Genomic DNA, 18527 nt, shown 5'->3' on the forward strand with positions numbered 1-18527 from the left:
ACAAGGATGTAAGTTCATGTGTGGGTGTTTGGCTAGCAGATGATTGACAATAGCCAGCCCATACCTGCAGCCATCGAAGAGGAAAAGACAAGACAGGCCATGCCCTGTCCTTTTGCAAAAGCTCATCTATCCTGTATTTGGGAGGCTTTGCTGTTTGCGGCATGTCCCTAAACAACAAAACACAAATCTGTCGATGCAGATGGCATACATCTATGGCAGCTGTGGCTGTGCTGCTGAGGAAGGAAGCCATATCTCTCGCCAGTGTATAAAAAGCCAAGTCTCCGGCAGTCATATTTCTCTGCTGACAGGCTTAGTGTCCTGGTTTAAAAAAGGAAGCACTCATGGTGCCCTAATATTCTGTCCTTAGTGAATAATCAAATCAATCTTTTATCATCTATATGGAGATTGTCGATATTCCCTCTCCACCCCCACAAAGATAACTTGTATTTTCTCCTTTTCCATTATCATCTTTAATAGGACAACAAACATAGTACCTGTAAGCGTCTCCCCCTTGCTATCGTGTTTCAGGGGCACCTTTACCTTCCATATGTAAGAGAAAGAGGCTCTGTGTACTCACTGCTTCCACTTCTCAAGTCTGAGTTCATACTACTATTTTTGCAATCAAATATTTATTGGCACACAACACATGAAGCTGCCTGGTATTGAGCCAGACCAGTGATACATCTCACTGTTGTCTACACTACATTGTGAGGCAGGTTCTCTCCTCTTCCCCAGGTGCAGGTCTTTCCCAGCCTTACCAAGACACACCAGGGATCAAATTAGTCCTTCATGCATGCAAAACAGGTGTTATGTTATTAAAATATGGCTCCCCCCAATCCCTGCTGCAAGTGAGGCCAACCGATAACTTGTTGCTTCTGTTTAGGATCCATGGATTGATTTGGGATTAAGGATGGCTAAAGAAAATAGGGGCAACGTCTATAGTGCCTTTTAAGGTTGACCTTGTTAAGCACATCTAGATATGCACCTCTAGATGTGCCCTCTAGGTCTCATTGTCATGTTGTCTGTGCGTGTGTGAAGCCATTTCTGCCCAACATTGCGTATACACAACAGGGATAAATGTGTACACCTGTGGGCTGGGCAGAAATGGGTTTTAATATTCATACTCAACACACCAAAATCCCCAAGGGGATTTTCAAGGGGTACAAACACTCCAAAAACACAGTTTAGACCCCTTCCCCTCAAGCCAAGAAAATCTTACCTTGGGGAAAAAGGGGGAAAGATAGTCAGGGAAAAGAGGCCCCACGGGGTGTAATTTTCCACTGGGGACTCTCCTGTGTCAATGGGAACTCTCCACTGCCTGCTACCCTATCCTTTTTTGAACTTGGAGATGGGGGCAATTGTTGCCTGACAAGCTTTGCGTATACATATAAATGCTGCTGGGTGCATGTCAGGCATGCATGACCCAGTCCAGTCTCATGGCATTGCTCTGGGACAAGGAGGGCTGGGGACTCTACCCCTGGTGAAGGAGGAATCCTCATGGTGTGCAGGTCCAGTGGAACCCCCAAGGTTTATCTCATGGGGTAGGCAGTGGTAACAGCTCCTCCCATCACCCAACAGCTCTCTCTCTCTCTCTCTCTCTCTCTCTCTCTCTCTCTCTCTCTCTGCAAGAGAGTCCATAGGCTGGCGTTGAAGGCAAGACAAGGAGCTGTTGTGAATGACTTATATAGAGCAAAGAAAATACAGAGCCACGTGGCTATCCAATAGTTTCTGTCTTTTTGTTTTTTGTTTTTATATGCAACTCATATGGCAGCTCCTCTACTACAAAGGGATCAGATTGTGCAAATGGGTCTGAGGATCTACCCAGTCGCATCACTAGGACTGGTGTCACCCAGTGTGATCCTGGCCCCTTAAACCCTTTGAGATGAGGAAGGGCCATTCCTCTGAGATGAACTCGCTGGACCTGGGGTGCAGTAAGCCATCCACCTGCCTGATATTCTTTAAGGTGCTTTTTTCATATTCTTAGACAGGAGAGAAGCAGTGACTTGGTTGAACCCTGAAACACTGCACAAAAATTTATAGACAGTCATTTTTGTGTCAACCCTGACGGTGATGCCCAGTGTGGCCTGCACCCCATAGTGATGTCACTGGATCTACCCTCAACCACCAGAGACAACATGAGTTCTTGACTCTATGTGCAATCTGGCGGGATTAAATGGAAGCAGGCATTAAGTCATTGTATAAAAGAAGTATAGGAAGTTATATAGTGAATAAAACCCAATTCAAATTAAACTCTCAATGCTCAAATTTAGCTCTTTGACAAATAAACATCCCTCTTTCACTACCAAAAATTATAGGCTGCATTAACAAAAACTTCAAAACATATGTAGATAACAGACTCAGTCATTACATTGCAATGGGGATTAAACAAACAAGCCTTGAGAGAGGGGAAAAAAATTAGGAAGCTAATCTGTTCATATATTTCACATAGCCAAAAATGAAATCTGACAGCGGCATGTGTTAAGCATATCATATTTAATAAGCATTCTGGTTTAAAGAATATTGACAGCCATAAGCTTTCTTCGTAACTATTTCCCCCTCAAAATTTTAATGCAGGTTTCAAGATGAACACAAGTTCCTACATTTCACTAAATATCCTACTAAAGTTAAATTGTTGCCTCCTATGAGGAGTTCAGAAGAGAACAGAAATCTGGTTTATGGGGCCATCACTTCCAAAATATTCTGTGGCAGGGATTCTCAAACACCATCATCACAGCAAATATCCCCTTTCAAAATGAAGCATGTGTACAAATACTGACAGATTTACAATTGGCCTAGTAATGCATAAAATCTGGAACCCACGGTTTTTGGAAGCAACCTAAAATATTTTAACAATGCATCCTTAACACCTTCAGAAAACAACAGTTACCGGTGAGATGTTTTGGAGCAATCGGGGAGCGGTAGGGCATCTGAGAAGAATTTGATCAGGATTTTATTTAGTTAAGCCTGCATCCAGCCATGGGCCACAGAGCAAATTGAAAATGCATACACAAAACATCAGTTGCATATCCAGATACAGAATGTGATGACTTTTCTGCCGGGGAACTGAAGGGGATCTAGGGAACTATGACCTCTGTTACTGCATAAGCAGTATTATTACACGTATTATGAAGTCAGTCCTTAATAATAATAATTTGGCTTTTCAACGTAAAAGTTCACAAAGCAGTTTGCAGAGAAAATCAAATTCCTAGATAGCTCCCTGTGCAAAAAGGACAGCAAACAGCCACTAGAAATGACACTGTGCATGTTATCAAATGCCATTCTTTTTTCTTCTGCTGCATTTCCTAGCCATGCTTAATTTACTGTGTTGAACTCATCAGAGTCATTGAAGAGTGAGGGCTCATTATGCTATGCATTCTGATTATAGGCCAATCTCTCATGCCTGTCATTCTATGAAATCCCCTGAAAAATCCAACAACCTCGATGAAATGTCTACTCTTCACAAAGCCAAAATTCCAACTCAGTTGCATTTGCTGCACACTGATGCCTCATTTGCCATCCACCCAGCAGGAAAAAAAAATGAGACAGGTGTCCCACCAAAAAAATAAAAATAAAAATTGCACAATTAGGATGAAATGGAATTATTCCTGCGAAAGAAATGGGAAGAACAGCTCTGCATCAAGTCAGGATGCATTTGCAGAGTGTCAGTGCTAAAGAGCTGGGGCTTCCAAGAGGCTGGCTCTATCAAAGACTGAATTTTCCCCGTTTTAAATGTCCTGACTGAACACGTTATTCTGTTACATAACCCTTGTGCCCAAAGTATACACTGATAACCATTTCCTTAGCAGAACCTTTTTTTCTTTGATTTAGCAGATTCCAGGGGCAATCGCTACTCAATATGCTAGAACTGATTAAGAATGGACCCCCAAAAGATTAAGCACAAAACACAATGGGATTTGTTGTAAAGAAATGTGGCTGAGAAAGCTGTGCTTGCAAGAAATGGGAAGCAAATACAGCAGCCCCCCTGTATCCACGGTTTCTGCGGTTTTAGTTATCCACAGTTCACAATTGCCCCGTCATGCTCATGACTCATCTCTCTTTATGAGACAGCCAAAAATGCATTTCTTTCTTGATCATCTCTCTTTGATTGCAGCCCTCCAACCCACTTCCTGTTAGCATTCTCACTGTTTCCTGTGCTGCCTGCTTCCTCTTGCTGTCCACTTCTTGTGAGCATCACATTCATATCTCTTGCTTACTTGAATACTAAGGCTATGAAGGCTCCCCTCTGACTGTACCGGGTAGCATCCCAGAATGCCTTGCAGTTTCACAGTAAGTATAGTGTTCACTACTAGCTGTAGTTTTGTGTATCCATGAAAGTGGTAGGAATGTATTCCCGGAGGATGCAGGGGAGCTACTGTACTACAGTTTGGTTCAATTCTTCCTCTTCAGTTTTCGCTCCACTCTGGGGGGAGTATAAAGGTGGGGCCTCAGTATGCACGGGGGATCCATTCTTGGATCCCCTGTGGATACTAAAAACAGCAGATAATGAAATCCGTGGTTTTGACCCCTTTAAGTCCTCTGGAGCTGAGCCTCAACTTGCAGCAATATAAATGCAATGTTCATGCACGGCGGTGTTCGTGGTGATGAGCGTGGCAACTGTTCTAGTAAGAGGCAATTGACAAGAATCACATGGTCCTTATATATGTGTATGTTACTATTGAGAGGCACCTTCAATCAGAAGAGTCCACACCTGCATTCAGGTATCGGCTGGGCACAGCTTATAGCTCACCAGTAAGACCAAACAGGCTGAGAGAAGACAAAGAAGGATTGTATCCCAATTAAAGTTGTTCGATTTTGCACAGAGCTTACCAAGATTGCTTAGTACATAGCTTTTGTTCTTTCTTTCTTTTTTTTAATTTTGCACTTTCGAGTGGCCTCAATCATATGCAGCAGGAGGTCAGAGGAAATGTATCTTTCAAGATAGCACTTTGGAATTGATTATCGTGTAACACAGAAGTGACAATAATACCACAGCAGGGAAGCAATGGGGACAAAGGAAATTCTATCTCAAAGCACTGAGTGCTGGGAAGTTAGGATTGCTTGCATTAATAGGATTGTCAGCCCAATATTTAAAACTTATTATAAGGGGAAAACATGAACAAAATTATTGAGTTTATTCCTATTTGCGTGACTCAAAATGCTAGCTAAATACAACATAATTTATGTTTCCTCTATTTGATTCTCTAATACCCAGCACTCAACAGTAGTGCTGATGAAGAAGTCTGTCTTATACACCAGAACTTGGTGGAAAATGTCCCATGCCCAACTAAGGTTGCAGAGAAGACAAAATGACTTCAGTTGAAAAAGGCCTTTTTACACGATGGGCTTGGGAATAGGATGATGATGATGATGATGATGGTTCTTATATGCAGCCCATCAGATTTTGGTGGCTGGATTTGGCCTGTTGAATATCTAGTCCTTCCCAAGGACCTCAGATATTCACAGATATTTCCATAATGTGCGTGCGTATTATTGTACAATTAATATTTATATACCACTTTTCAACAAAAAGTTCACAAAGTGGTTTACAGAGACAATCAAATAACTAAATGGATTCCTGTCCCAAAAGGGCTTACAATCTAAAAAGACACGGGAGAAACATCAGCAAATAACCACTAGAAAAGACACTGTGCTGGGGTAAAGAAGGACAGATACTGCTCCCCTGCTAAATAGAAGAGGAAAAAGTACCACTTGAAAAAGTGCCTCTTTGCCCAGTTAGGAGGGTTGGGAAGTATCAGAAGAGATTTCATTTGAATGTCAAAAGTTGCACGGAGGTGGATTTTTAGGGTGTGGGATATGGTTTCCAGCCTGGCTTGACCTAGTCAACTTTTTACAAGTTAAGTTCATAACCTCAGGTGAAATATCTTAGTTGTGTATACATCAAAGATCCATGTTTCAGCCTGCAACACTTGCCTCCTTTAAAAAATTAAAATCTTAATTTAAATTTAAATAATTTAATACACACATACGCTTTTATTCCATCACTCTTTTATTCATTTTCTTTACCTCTGTCTCTCCTTCTTATGAGAATGATGAGTGTGATCCACTTTAGAATGTGAATAATAAAATGGTAGATTGAACTGCAACACTTCAGATGGGAGATATGACTTTGAATGCCTGTTCCAAAAGGTCTCTGCCACCAGAAAAGCAGAAAACAAGGGATAAAAGTTCTTGTTCATAATTCTGCCTGCTGTGCTAGCTTTCTATTTGTGGAGAGTTTTATTGTAGTAGAGCATTCAAAAATTGGATCTCCCACCTGGACATCCTACTCTGTCCCCTCAATATTCTACCACATCATTCAGCTGCATGATCCAGGCCCCAGCTGTGGGTCATAAAGTTGAAATATGACAGGATAACCAATGCCTACTTCTGATATCTGTCGCAATTCTGGTCCTGCCACACTATGCCAAGGAATGAACAAATTATCCAGTTTTCAGACAAAGGCAGTGTTCATGTAGAACCAAACAAAGCAAAGATTGGGAAAAAGTATTCTCTATGAATTAGAGGATTAGGTGAGCGACAATTGTTTCCTTGTAAAATTAAGTGGTTTGTGGTTTTTAATTCTCCTGGCTATTCCATTGTAGAGGTATAAAATGTGTTTCCATGGATTGTGGAAATCAACAGTGTGCCACCTGCATGTGCGACTTTATCTTCATGCCAGAGGTATTCCACATAACGAACAACAGGACTCCCAAGGAGGCAGAAGACTTGGCAGAGGAACACGTCACCTGCTTTCGTCATTGCATGCAAGGTGCAACAGTGGAAAATGCACCTTCACCAGGCCTGACTTTCATTACGTTCACCTGAAGGGAAACATATTTGCTAAAAATGAGAGCATTAGCAAAATTATAGCAGCTGAGATTCAAAAGATGCCAACTTTGGTTCTGACGGTTTCATGAGCTGGGTGCAAATTAACTCTACTCCCCCCAATATGCATTGAGTGTTGTAAGTAGCATGCACTGAGAACCAAAAGAGAGAGTTTTTCAGAAAGAGTCATTTACTTCTTCAACCAATGACCCCACTATACATGACTAGGACATTCTAGTATGTTTCAACTATATGCACTAGCTGGCTACCTTAATATTATTATATTAGAATTCAGGGTAATGTTATGTTAGAATTCTGACAGAGCACATGCTCAATCCAGTGGCTGGGGGTAGCAATCGGACAGCCAGCAGGAGGTAAGTCAAAATATTTTTTTACTTACCCCCCAGTAGGCTGCCTGTGGTCTTCTTGGACCTATGGCAGCCATTTTGCTGGCATAGGTCTGAAGAGAGAAAAAGGACAGGGTGGGCTCGGAAAGAGGGAGTAGGATCTGGTGCATATCGGTGCTGCCATGATCCACCCCTTCACCCCTCCCTATCCCTGCCAGTCCCCCTCCCTGCCCCAAACTCCCCCTGCCCTCCTCCTCCCTGCTCAAGACATTGCCTCTGCTGCCAACTTACCAGCAATGATGGAGGCTTCAGGAGCCACCTCTTTATGTGCCCCACCATTCCCATTTGCAGCCACCACTACTTTTCCCCATTTCTTTTCACAGGTGGAAATGAGTCAGGAGCCTCTGAGGATTCCCCTTCATGGAAGGTGGGAGAGGAGAGATGACAACAGAATAACTAATTTTGTCATTACCTCTCTGTGTCACTGAAGAGCTAAGACATGAGCGGACACAGAAATTGCTGAAAGGTAAGGATAGCAATCTCTGGCTGTTTCTCAGCAATGGGAGGTGAAAAGGAGGGAGGTAAAAAGACTGAGAGGGTTAATTAAAGGAGAGAGGTTGGATTACTCCTCTCTCGACACCACTCCTCTGTTAGGGAGACCCCTGCTAGCCGTGGTGAGAAAGGGGCACAATAATAATAATAATAATAATAATAATTAATAGCTTCTGCAGGGGGCAGCAGCATGTCTGTGAAAACTGCACAAGCACACATGCCCCAAACCACCATGGAAGATCCAGCACAGAGCTTTGCCCATGGGCCTCCTAGAACCTGCCGCTGACACTGGTCAAGTGCCATAACAGAGGTTGCCGCCTCTTGTTTCACGATTACGGCATCCATATTGCACAAAAAATTCAAAAGCAAGATACAGTGTTAAATATCTCAATGTTTTATAACTTGAATAAACTGTTTTTCCTTACAAGTGAACTGGTGAGCAAACATTTAACCTCACCTTGATGAACATTTGAGAAGGATATTAGGGACCAGACAGAATTGCTTCTGGGATTGAATCTGGTCACAGGGTCACAGTCTGGCATCGCTTTCACACAATCATTTACCATGATGGCAGAGAAAAGTGCCATCCTGGTTGATTCTCTTAACTCACTTTGTCCTCAGACTCACCCTTTCAGTTTCTAAACCAATCATGTACACCATCCCCAGAAGGTTTCAGCAGACTCTGTTTGGTGATCAAAGGGATGCTGATGACTCCAAGGTCATCAAAAGATCGTCACTTGTAATCCGGGCTAAACAGAGTTCTGGAATTTTTACTCAAATACGTGATTTGTTAAGAATGCTGGGCCTCTCTCATATTAAGCTTGATATTTCAGATTCTTACTTTGCTGTGCCATTGGGTACATTTCATTATACTCATTTCTCAGTTAGATACATGGGCCCTCCTCCTTATGGTATCTGTGAATTTAAACAACCGCTGATACTTCCCCACACCTCAGAAGGGCTCCAGGATGTGACCAAAAGCCACTTCCAGTTTGCTACTGTGACTTCTGGTCAAGTCCGGGAGGTGTTCTGAGGGATAGGAGGCCTGCGCTCTACTCCTTTGGCCTCCCGATACCTCTAAATGCCACCGGAAGCAGACCAGAATTCACTTATATGAACCAGAAGTCTCTTCGGCTTGCAACTTGGAGGCCATCTGAGGACGTGGGGATGCAAGTGGAATGGGTTACAGGTCCAGCATGAACTTCAGTGGTCCTGGTATGATGTCCAAGTCAGTTATCGTAGTGTCATGACCCTGTCCCCACCTTGGGACTCTAGAATCAATGGATTTTGGTATCCTGGAACCAATCCCCCATGGATACCAAGGGCCCACTGTATATTTGAGACTGCCACTCACCCACAGAAATGCACATGGGCTGGAAAGCAAAGCAACTTTTGTCTAGGATGTGGCACAACTTTCCTTGGTTTGATGGACACATGAAGATGCCCCTACACCTTCCTTCTTTGGGGGACTTTTAGCAAGGGTATGAGTTCTAGTGCAGGTGTAGAATTCCTAGTTAATTTTTAAGGGGAATTATCAAGGGAGTGAAGGAATGCAATCTCCAACTGCACATGGATGGAGCCTCTTTCTTGAAATGAATGAACCAACAGGCAAACTGAATAGATCCACATGTTCAGATATCTGAATTGAGACAACTGTATTAAAATAACAAATTCAGTACAGGTTTATGTAAAACAGGGTATACTAAAACATATTTAGAAAAAAGAAAAAAAAACCCACTATTTAAAATTAGATTCTTTGTTTTCTGCTCATTGTCTAGCATCAGATGGGTTTGTTCTTGCTAAAAGGATCAAAAGGAGCTAACTGGCAATTAGAGAAATAAAAATAATTATTTAAAGGTATTATAGAAAACACATTAAGCTTTTCTCACCAGTGAATATCAGGGATATGAGCAAAATGTAGTCATGAAGCCAAACGCTTCACCCGTTTTTATTTGTTTAAACAAAAGCAATAATTACGAAGCCAGAAAGAAGTGTTTCTGACAATGAGTGGCAGAAAAAAATTGAAAATGTTGGGTGTCAAATAGAACCAACATTTAAAAACAGATCAGACAACAGATAATACATGACTGAAACTGGCTGATTTTTTGCAACTGTAGTTTGCAAGGGATAAAAAAAAAATACAGTGAATCAATGATCTCCTCTTAGTAGTAGTGCTTTCCATGTTGAGTTCTGAATTTTGAAGAAATGGGCATGCCTAGAGGTAAGCACTGTTTTAATTTTGAAGACTGTTCAGATGTGGACATGTCTAGAGGTAAGCACTGTTTTGTTGTGTTTTTTTCTAGGATACATGCAACCAATTCTAGGTCCCAACTGCAATCCATGTTGAGAAAAGACAAGGCAGAGGCTGTGATGTAGTATAATATAGTATAATTCTTTGGGGTCAGGTTGCCAGGTGTCAAGTTCAGACCCAAAGACTAGAAGGTGATGAAGAGGCTAAAAGGTGGTGTCCATTCCACCCACTGTCCATATGTAGAGATTATGGTAGAGAGGCATAGTGAGGGCAGATGGCAGAACATGTCGGGTCAGGAAAAAGCTTGACATTTTGGGTGTCAAAAAGGGGTAGCATGACATGAGGGGGAAGTTAATAGCAAAGTATCTCAAGTCAAGCATAAAATACAGGTTGGCCCTCGGTATCCGCAGAGGATCTGTTCCCTGAATCCCTCCCCCATGGATACCAAATCCGTGGATATTGAGGTCAATGGGAGGACCTCAGAGGACCCCTGGACAAGACTAGAATTGCTTTCTGGTTGTATCTGAAAGTGCCTGTCAGAAGCCTCTGGGAGGCTTGAGGCACGGGGAGGTTGTGCATGGCTTCCGCTGCTTCAGAACACCTCTGGGATGTGACCAAAAGGTACTTCCTGTTGCGTCCAGGAGCTCTCTTGAAGCTCTCCAGCTGCAGGTCAGCATCCGCAGTGAGTCAAATCCGCAGGTGCCAGACCCACTGATAAGGTGGGCCAACCAGTACTCAGTCCTTTGATTCTGTTCTCTCCCTGAAATTTCCTTCCCCTGAAGACCCTGAGTAGGAGGCTGAAACCATAAAACGTCAGGTCACGCCCTGAGACTTGGAGGCCCTAGTGTGTGGTAAGGAGAATTTCATTTGTACATGCATGTTCTCCAGCCCCTCCACATACTATTAAACAAGTGAACTGGGCTATACTACACTTAGAGCCCAACTATCCTTTCCCCTTCTGTCGGTGCAGCTGTGCCAATAGTGAGCATGCTGCATCCCGTGGAAGGGATTTGGAGGCTTAGGTGAGGAAAGTTATTTCCCTTACTGCTCTTAAGCCTCCCACTCCACAAAGAGTCTCCTTGGACCTGTATCAGCTCTATAGCCAGTGGAGGTTCAAGGAGAAGGAGTGAGGAGGCTCGAATAGAGGGAACAGAATACGGTGTGTACCAGTGCTGCTGGATCCACCCCCTCCTGCTTCCTCTTCAGCCTTGTTCCTCCCCCTCCCACACCCACTGCTGCCTTACCTGGTCCAGCAGGCATGGTGGGAACCAGTGAAAGATGTGGAGCACTGTCACTCTTGTGGAGGTGGTCCCAAAATGGTCACTGATAGAGCACTTGGACACACACGCCCAAAGATGAGGAGGGGGCAGGCAGGCAAATGAGCATTCTCAGCATACAGTGCTTCTGTTCATTTCAGACAGAAGTGGTGTGGAGCAGGGAGCCTGTATGCTCCACTCTAAGTGGAAGGGAAGGAGGCAGGCTCCAAATCACCTCTCTATGCCTACTCGGTGCTTTGAGAGCCCTGGATCTGTGGGGAGAAGCGATGTAGAGCTGCTGCAGCTTTTCTCTTCTTTTTTTCTTCCCCCTTCTCCCTACAGCACTGGCGCACCATTTCAGCTCACTTTATGGCATATCCCCCCCCCCCCCCACACACACATTGCCACAAACTTTGTTGGGGATCATTTCATCGGGGGAAGAAGAATGGTTACTCTGTGCACTTTACAAATTCAGGTCCACAGCTGTAAGTCCACAGCGGAGCAGCGAAAGCCATTTAGTAAGGAAGAGGGGCGAAAAGGAAAACTTTCTTGCAACAACAACCAGCAAAAAAAAACCCCTTCTGCTCTTACTGAAGCTTTGAAATTAAACACCATTTTCTACCTAATATAGCAGCCAAGAGCCAGCACAATTACAAAATTTAATTAATTAAGCTGAAGGCAACTTATTTAAAAAGCCTTGCTACAACTAGATCTGTAAAGAAGCTCAGTCAAGCAGGAAATATAACTGAAATCCCAGCTCGGAAGTACCCTGGGTAGCAATTCCTGACTTTGTCCAAGTCATTATTAAATGAAGTAATAACCACTGAAACAGCAAACAGGCCATGTGCACGGAAGACTAGGATTGAGAATCATTTCCTCATCAAAGTTTATTTGCGTGTTTCTCTCCCATAATGTTCTAATACCCACTGAAGTACAAATCACATTGATTCAAGAACATTGATTTCCATGTTGTCACAGAACAGTCAATATAATGTGTGAAATGGTAATACAGATTGAGCCTACATGTCCGCAGATTCTCTGTCTGTGGATCTGACTCAACGCAGGTTCCCCCAGACCTGCGTTGAGCTAGACTTGGCCCAACCTGGATCCTCCGAAGGTAACCGGAGCTGCCTTTGGAACTTCCTCTGAAAACTGGAAGTAGTGCTTGTCAAGGTTTGTGCCCAATCCCTTGCCTGGGAGTTGCGGGAGGATGCTCCTGGGTTCAACACAGTAGGCCTGTGTAAAGTTTGGCCCCAGCAGAGGCCTGCTACAGGCAGGAAGTGCTGAGACACTCAGCAGGTGCTAGTTGATTGCCTGCAGAGTGACAGTGTCACTCTGATTGGCAGGAGCTCTCCAGGGGCAGAGGCTTTTCCCAGTCCGCTCACTCTTTTTCACAAGGGATCTCTAAACCTGGTGTGTTATACATACAAAGCACACTGAGCGATGGGCTGTTTCCCAAATGAACTGCCAAGTGGCAAACTAGATCTCACTGTTAACTCATGTGTGCAGATGTGGGAATGACTCCCAGGTTGGCTTGAATGCAACATTCCAACTGATTCTTAATTACCACCGTTATCGTCGTCATTACATTTTGAAGGCGAGCTGCCTGTAGTATCAAAGGCAGATTGGAGTAAAAGTAAAACTTTCTAATAATAGTAGGAAAAAATTACCCAAGGACATCACATAATCCAATGAACAGCCAGAGAATGATCTGATCACATAGGATACAGTCCCATGGCTGTGGCCAAGCAGGTGAGGCCCCTGTAATTATTTGGATTTTTAAAGGATTTACAGTATACTTTTCCTGGGATGGCTTACAACAGAACACATTTAAAAAGGAATACTAAACAACAAAGTAGTATATAACAGTACCACTGCCACTACTAGGATGCTTGAGGTCTTGGATTCAAGCCCTGTACTGAGCCCCCCAAATGTATCAACTATGGGAAATGTGTAAAAGCAGAAGGCAAAAGTTCATTTCTCTCTTCCCATCTGCTATGGGGGATCTCTGATTCATTATTGGTACCAAGGGGCTGCGCTGCAGCTGCATCAGCCCTGGAAAGTTGGTTAGGATCAGGCCCTTTCTCTGTTAATTTCTGTCTTATCATACAGTTGATGCAGGAACACCATATACTTATTAAATAGACAGGAAGTTCAAGCATAGAGAGTTTTTTTTCAATGTGAGCTCAGTTGCACACATCATTTGTTACTTCCATCAATCAGGCAGTCAAGCATGAGGGACCATCCTCCTTCTCTGCCACTGTTGTGGCTGTCCTAACAAAATTGGAAGATGAATGACTAAGAGTGCAATCCTAACCAACTTTCGAGCACTGAGGTACGGGCAATGCAGCTCTGAAGTAAGGGAACAAACATTCCCTTACCTTAAGGAGGCCTTTATGACTACCACCCACCTGCAGGATGCAGCACATGCCCCATTGGCACAGATATGTCACTGCTGGAAAGTTAGTTAGGATTTGGGCCTAAGTCATATCCCTATGTGTGAGTTTCTTTCACAGTAATAACCCTTTGTGTGAGTTTCATGCTAGTATGAACAGACCACCCTATTAAATAAATTGAAAGGTGGATACAGTGTTTGTGGAGACAGTGACCTACTAAAGTGTTCTGCTTATTTAATAAGGTGGTCTGTCCATACTAACATGAAATAATACTAGAATACCTGATACATGAAACACATGAAACAACGAAAACATGAAATAATACATGAAACATACTAGTAAGTCTTCTGCTTACTAGGCAATTCTGTGACTTCATTAAACTAAAATAATCTTCTAAATGATTTTGTACAAGACTGGGGCATATTTGTTGCAAAAACAATAATACTATTTTGTTTTTTTACTACCCGTTGAACTTGAACCTAGAGCGGGATTCTCACACTTTTCCATGATTCCAACATCTGGAGCTTCCCAAAATGAATCAAGAATGCTCAGATCAAATGGCTAGCATTCAATGTGAGGGTGTTTCTTCCAGACAGCAAACCTGATGCTCATGTTTTCAATATTCTTATCAGAAACAAAAGGTTTGCACACAAAGCTGCAGTTTCTTTGAGTCAAATAGACTTGTAAATATCCCTTTACGTGTACAATTAAATACAGGCATGACCCAATATCCATAGGGTTTCTATTCCACCCCCCCCCAAAAACTGCGGATAACCAGGGACACCCCCCCAGCCAGGCTGAACCCAACCAGAATTGTGCTCTGGTCAGGTCCAGAGGCTTGTCTGAGGCCTACAGAGGCCACATGCATCTGCCCGTGGATTCAGAATGGCCTGGAGGGCTTCCCAGGCCACAGAATGCCTTATAAGGTTAAAAAAATTCACTGACAATTTCCCCAAGCAAACCGGAAGTTAAGTTTTTTTGGCTGCAACAGCCATTCTGAAGCCCACAGCGGCCATGGGTAGATGCGAATGGCCTCTGCAGGGCTCATAACACCTCCCAGAGGTTATGAGAGCAGCGCTCCCATTGCCTCTGGAGGGGGTGCATGCAGGGAGCCCCGCAGACCCGATCCACGGATACTTGAAACTGTGGATACGAGATTTATATGGAATCCCCTGTATTCATTTTTGGGCAGAATGCGAAAGACAAAAAGCCACCCGTGGCTGAAGATATTTTATTCCAACAAAAGCAGTGAAAATCTATTAAAACAAACTGATTTGTAAATAAGTAGTTTGTTAACGCCTTTAACATTAAAAGAGATAATAAATGTGAAGGACATTGCAAAAAAAAAAAAAAGCAGCAGCAGCAGTGGAATGCAATTAAAATTGTGATGGGAAAGAGGGAATAAACTGAAGCAAATGCCAAACAATTTATTCTTCTCAGACATCCTGACACATTAATGGACACCTGCTATTCAAAAGACAAGAGAGGCTGCTAACAAATGGAAAGCTTAAGGAGAGACGGGGGAATATCTTACTTAATCATTAATTTGAAAAGTCACCTAATGAGTGTGTGCTTAAAAAATAGTGTTGACTGATGCAGTCCTCAGAGTTTGTTTTTAATCTAAAGGCAAACAAGCATTGATTTCAACCAAATTCTAACTATGCTTCTTTTTTAATGTGCATTTATAAACATCTTTCCCTTGTACAAAGTGGTTTGTAATTCTAATTTCATTTAAATGTGTTTAGGTTTAGGGATATTCATTTGAAAGACCACCGAAGAAGCAATTGAACAGTTCTGCCTTCTCGGTATTTAAAATATTGATACCCTGCCTACTAATTGAAGGTTTAAGGCACTTTAAAGAAATCTGCAAGTACAGTACAACAGACAATGAGGTTGCATAAACAGTGGTAGCCCATAGTAGCTCGGGGGGGGGGGGTGATGGAGCTGCCCAGAGCTGCCACATAAGGCAGCGGACTGCCACAACATCTGGTGATGACATCATCATCAGGCATCATCAACAGTTGCAGAGGTGCTTTCAGCAACACAGCTGATAGTGATCCCTATCATGGGGAATTAGGGTCCAATCCTATCCAACTTTCCAGTGCCGGTGCAGTGGCAATGCAGCCCCAAGGCAAGGGGACAAACATTCCCTTACCTTGTGGAGGCCTCTGTAACTAGCCTCCCAACATAGGATGCAGTGCACATTCCATTGGCATGACTACACCAGAGCTGGAAAATCTGATAAGATTAGGTAGCTGGAATCTGTCCTTTAAAAAGACGATTACCAGGAGAACAGGGGGGAGGGAGTTCGGAGAAAGAGAGGCAAACGAAAAAGAAGGAAAGAAGGAATAAAAGAGATATTGGAAACAAGGGCATGGAGGTAGGTTGAAATTACCCTATTTAACCCCAGCAGCCCAGATGGGGCCAGGCAAGGCTGAAGATGACCTTTCCTCTGCAACTCACCCAGGAATCCCGAAGGATTCCCACTGACACCGATGCTGGGCTGAGGTCAACCTGACAAGTTAGCTCGGGTTTAAGAGACACCTACAGACCAAAGAGAAGCTGGGGGTGTCAGGCATCTACATAAGGGAAAGCTGCCTTGCAAGTGCCAGTCCAAGACTCTGTGGGAATCCCTTTGGTGAAGAAAAAGTGTTGTGGTGTCCCCCTTCTCTGGTCATTCCCCCAGTAAAAGCCTCTTGAAGCAGCAGAAAGAGTTGTACTGTTGTTTCCCCAGATATCACACCTCTACCCCCTGAAGCTAGAGAGTCCCCCATGGAATAAGGTAGAAGAGGATGCAGCACAAACAGGATGAGTCTCTCATAGAGCACGACTTCCTCACCAGGGCTACTTCTGCTGTGAATCCTGGTTTCCAGTGGTGAAAGCTTGAGGCCATGAGGTCAAGATGGAGAGGAAACCACATGGGTAATAGAATTCTCCAGCTTCAGAGAGGGCTTGGAATTGTGCTTCTGCTTCTGAAGAGGTGAGCAAAAAAATGACTATAAAGTGTAGCTTGATGTCAGGAGCAAGCCCCTGTAACTTGGAAGGAGTCCTAATGACCCCAAAGTTTGGATTTGCTACCAACAACCGCCATAATATGTGGGTCCCTGCCGCTAGTCCAGAGATAAATTCTGACAAATATTACCATTGCAAATGGCACCCCCAAATTTCTTTTCTTATTTTAGAACAATGCATTATCAGGTACTGGCAAATGCATGCTTAATAAGTACTTAAGAAAATCGAGATTCTTAATTAGACCGGCTGAACTGTCCAAACAGCACGATAAAGCCATGAAAACATATGAACAAATTGAAACAGGCTCTGAACGATGCGCTTCAAAATTATTTCTTTTCCTTTCTAATTTGTGCTTTGAAAGCTTGTTCGGTTAATTAGTGGTATCACAAAAACCCCTCTCCTGGCCTTGGATTTTTGCCAAGTACAGAAATCTTATCTCTTTTTGCCAAATGAAATGGCCAAGATGAAGTTTCGTAGGGAGGGAGTGCCAACCATTAAGCAGCTGAAAAAAAGAGCTCTGACCTTCCCCCCCCCCCCCAATTTGGATGCCATTTGTTGGTATGGACAGAATTTGAAATGGTTAGGAACATGGGGTACTTCTATAACAATCCCTCAGTTATTCATTGTTGGAAGATATCCTAGTCTACCAATTACTGTACCCAGTGCCTTAAGTACATCCTTCTCCATTTACAAAGAACATGATGTATTAAAAATAACCTTTTTCATTCTTTTTCATACCAATGGCAGAATTAAAGCATCAATGACTACAACAGGAAATGTCTTTTAAAATGGGCTTTTAAAAATGTCTTTAAAAATGGGCTTTTGTTAATGCCTCAATGGCAGGTCTGAAGGGGGGCAAGGGGACAAAAGCCTTGGGTGCAGCGCCAGCTGCTGCTGCCTCCGGCCACCACGCTGCCTCAGCCTGTCCTCCAGAGCCCTTCCGGGGGCAGGCAAAGCCCCATGAAGCATTCAATACCGGAAATGCTGCTTAAGACAATGTTGGAAGCCTCAGAAGGCTTTCCAAGCGGTCCTGAACGCTGCGCAAGGTTCCATTGAGCTGGGGGAGGGCAGGGGGCAATGTGATGCGGGGGGTGGTATCGCAGACCTGTGCCCCAGGGCACAACAGGGCAGGTCTAACTGCTGCCCTTGGCTCATTCTTACTGAAGGAAGAATGGCATTGCTACTGTTGTCCTTCTGCTTTCAACCTATGTCCCATCCAAGCAATGCCCATCATTGCCTCCCTCTCTTTCTCCTTGGTGCAGATGGGAGTTTGGCAGGCAGCGTCATCATCCCATCCCCCTTTCTGAGTCAAGTGAACACAGGCAGAAGCATCCCTAGGCAGCTGTGGACAGAGATACTGAATGTCATCATATAGATGCCCCCACCCCCAACTTTTGCACTTGCTCAAGAGATACAAGCACTACACTGCCAAGCACTCTACAACCATTTGACGTGAAGACCTATATCAGGAAGCTGCAACCTGGCACATGAGAGATCCAAAAAGGAAGCTGAGTTTTGACTCACTGCCACTTAGCAGCCACAGTTTCTCTTTATAAAGGCCGATGTTGCGGTCCCATTATACAAGCAAGCTACCAAAGAGGAGACAAGTTGCACAAAGAGGAATATGGAATCAGAGAAGAACATGCAATCCAGGGCAGGCATCATGACTGTGTCTTTTTAACATTGGTGTGGCATGTGAAGAGGTTTGGGCTGTTTTCTGGGCATAAGAAAATGTAGAGTGAGGCCTATGAGACTACTGTATTGCTGTCCACACTGGCCAAATTCATGGAAAGAGAATGAGCCATACGTAAACCCAAACGGGAAACTACTTCAGATTCTGTTAATCATGGAATGTAGTTCTAGACAGTGGCATAGCTAAAGGGGTGCA

The 18527-nt window shown here is 43.6% G+C and overlaps 1 protein-coding gene and 1 long non-coding RNA gene across 2 annotated transcripts in view; one reads left to right on the top strand and one right to left on the bottom strand.

Annotated features, from left to right (window-relative positions):
- TAFA1 (TAFA chemokine like family member 1) overlaps nt 1-18527 on the bottom strand; it is a 396155-nt gene that overhangs the window by 295875 nt on the left and 81753 nt on the right. The window lies entirely within an intron of this gene.
- LOC136642121 (uncharacterized) overlaps nt 1-18527 on the top strand; it is a 68897-nt gene that overhangs the window by 25299 nt on the left and 25071 nt on the right. Inside the window, exons 2-3 of the long non-coding RNA XR_010793964.1 lie at nt 7556-7698; nt 16470-16607. This is a non-coding gene — a long non-coding RNA (uncharacterized lncRNA). The remainder of the gene's footprint in view (nt 1-7555; nt 7699-16469; nt 16608-18527) is intronic.

This window comes from Tiliqua scincoides, chromosome 2, assembly GCF_035046505.1.
Source record: "Tiliqua scincoides isolate rTilSci1 chromosome 2, rTilSci1.hap2, whole genome shotgun sequence".
Classification (NCBI taxonomy): domain Eukaryota; kingdom Metazoa; phylum Chordata; class Lepidosauria; order Squamata; family Scincidae; genus Tiliqua; species Tiliqua scincoides.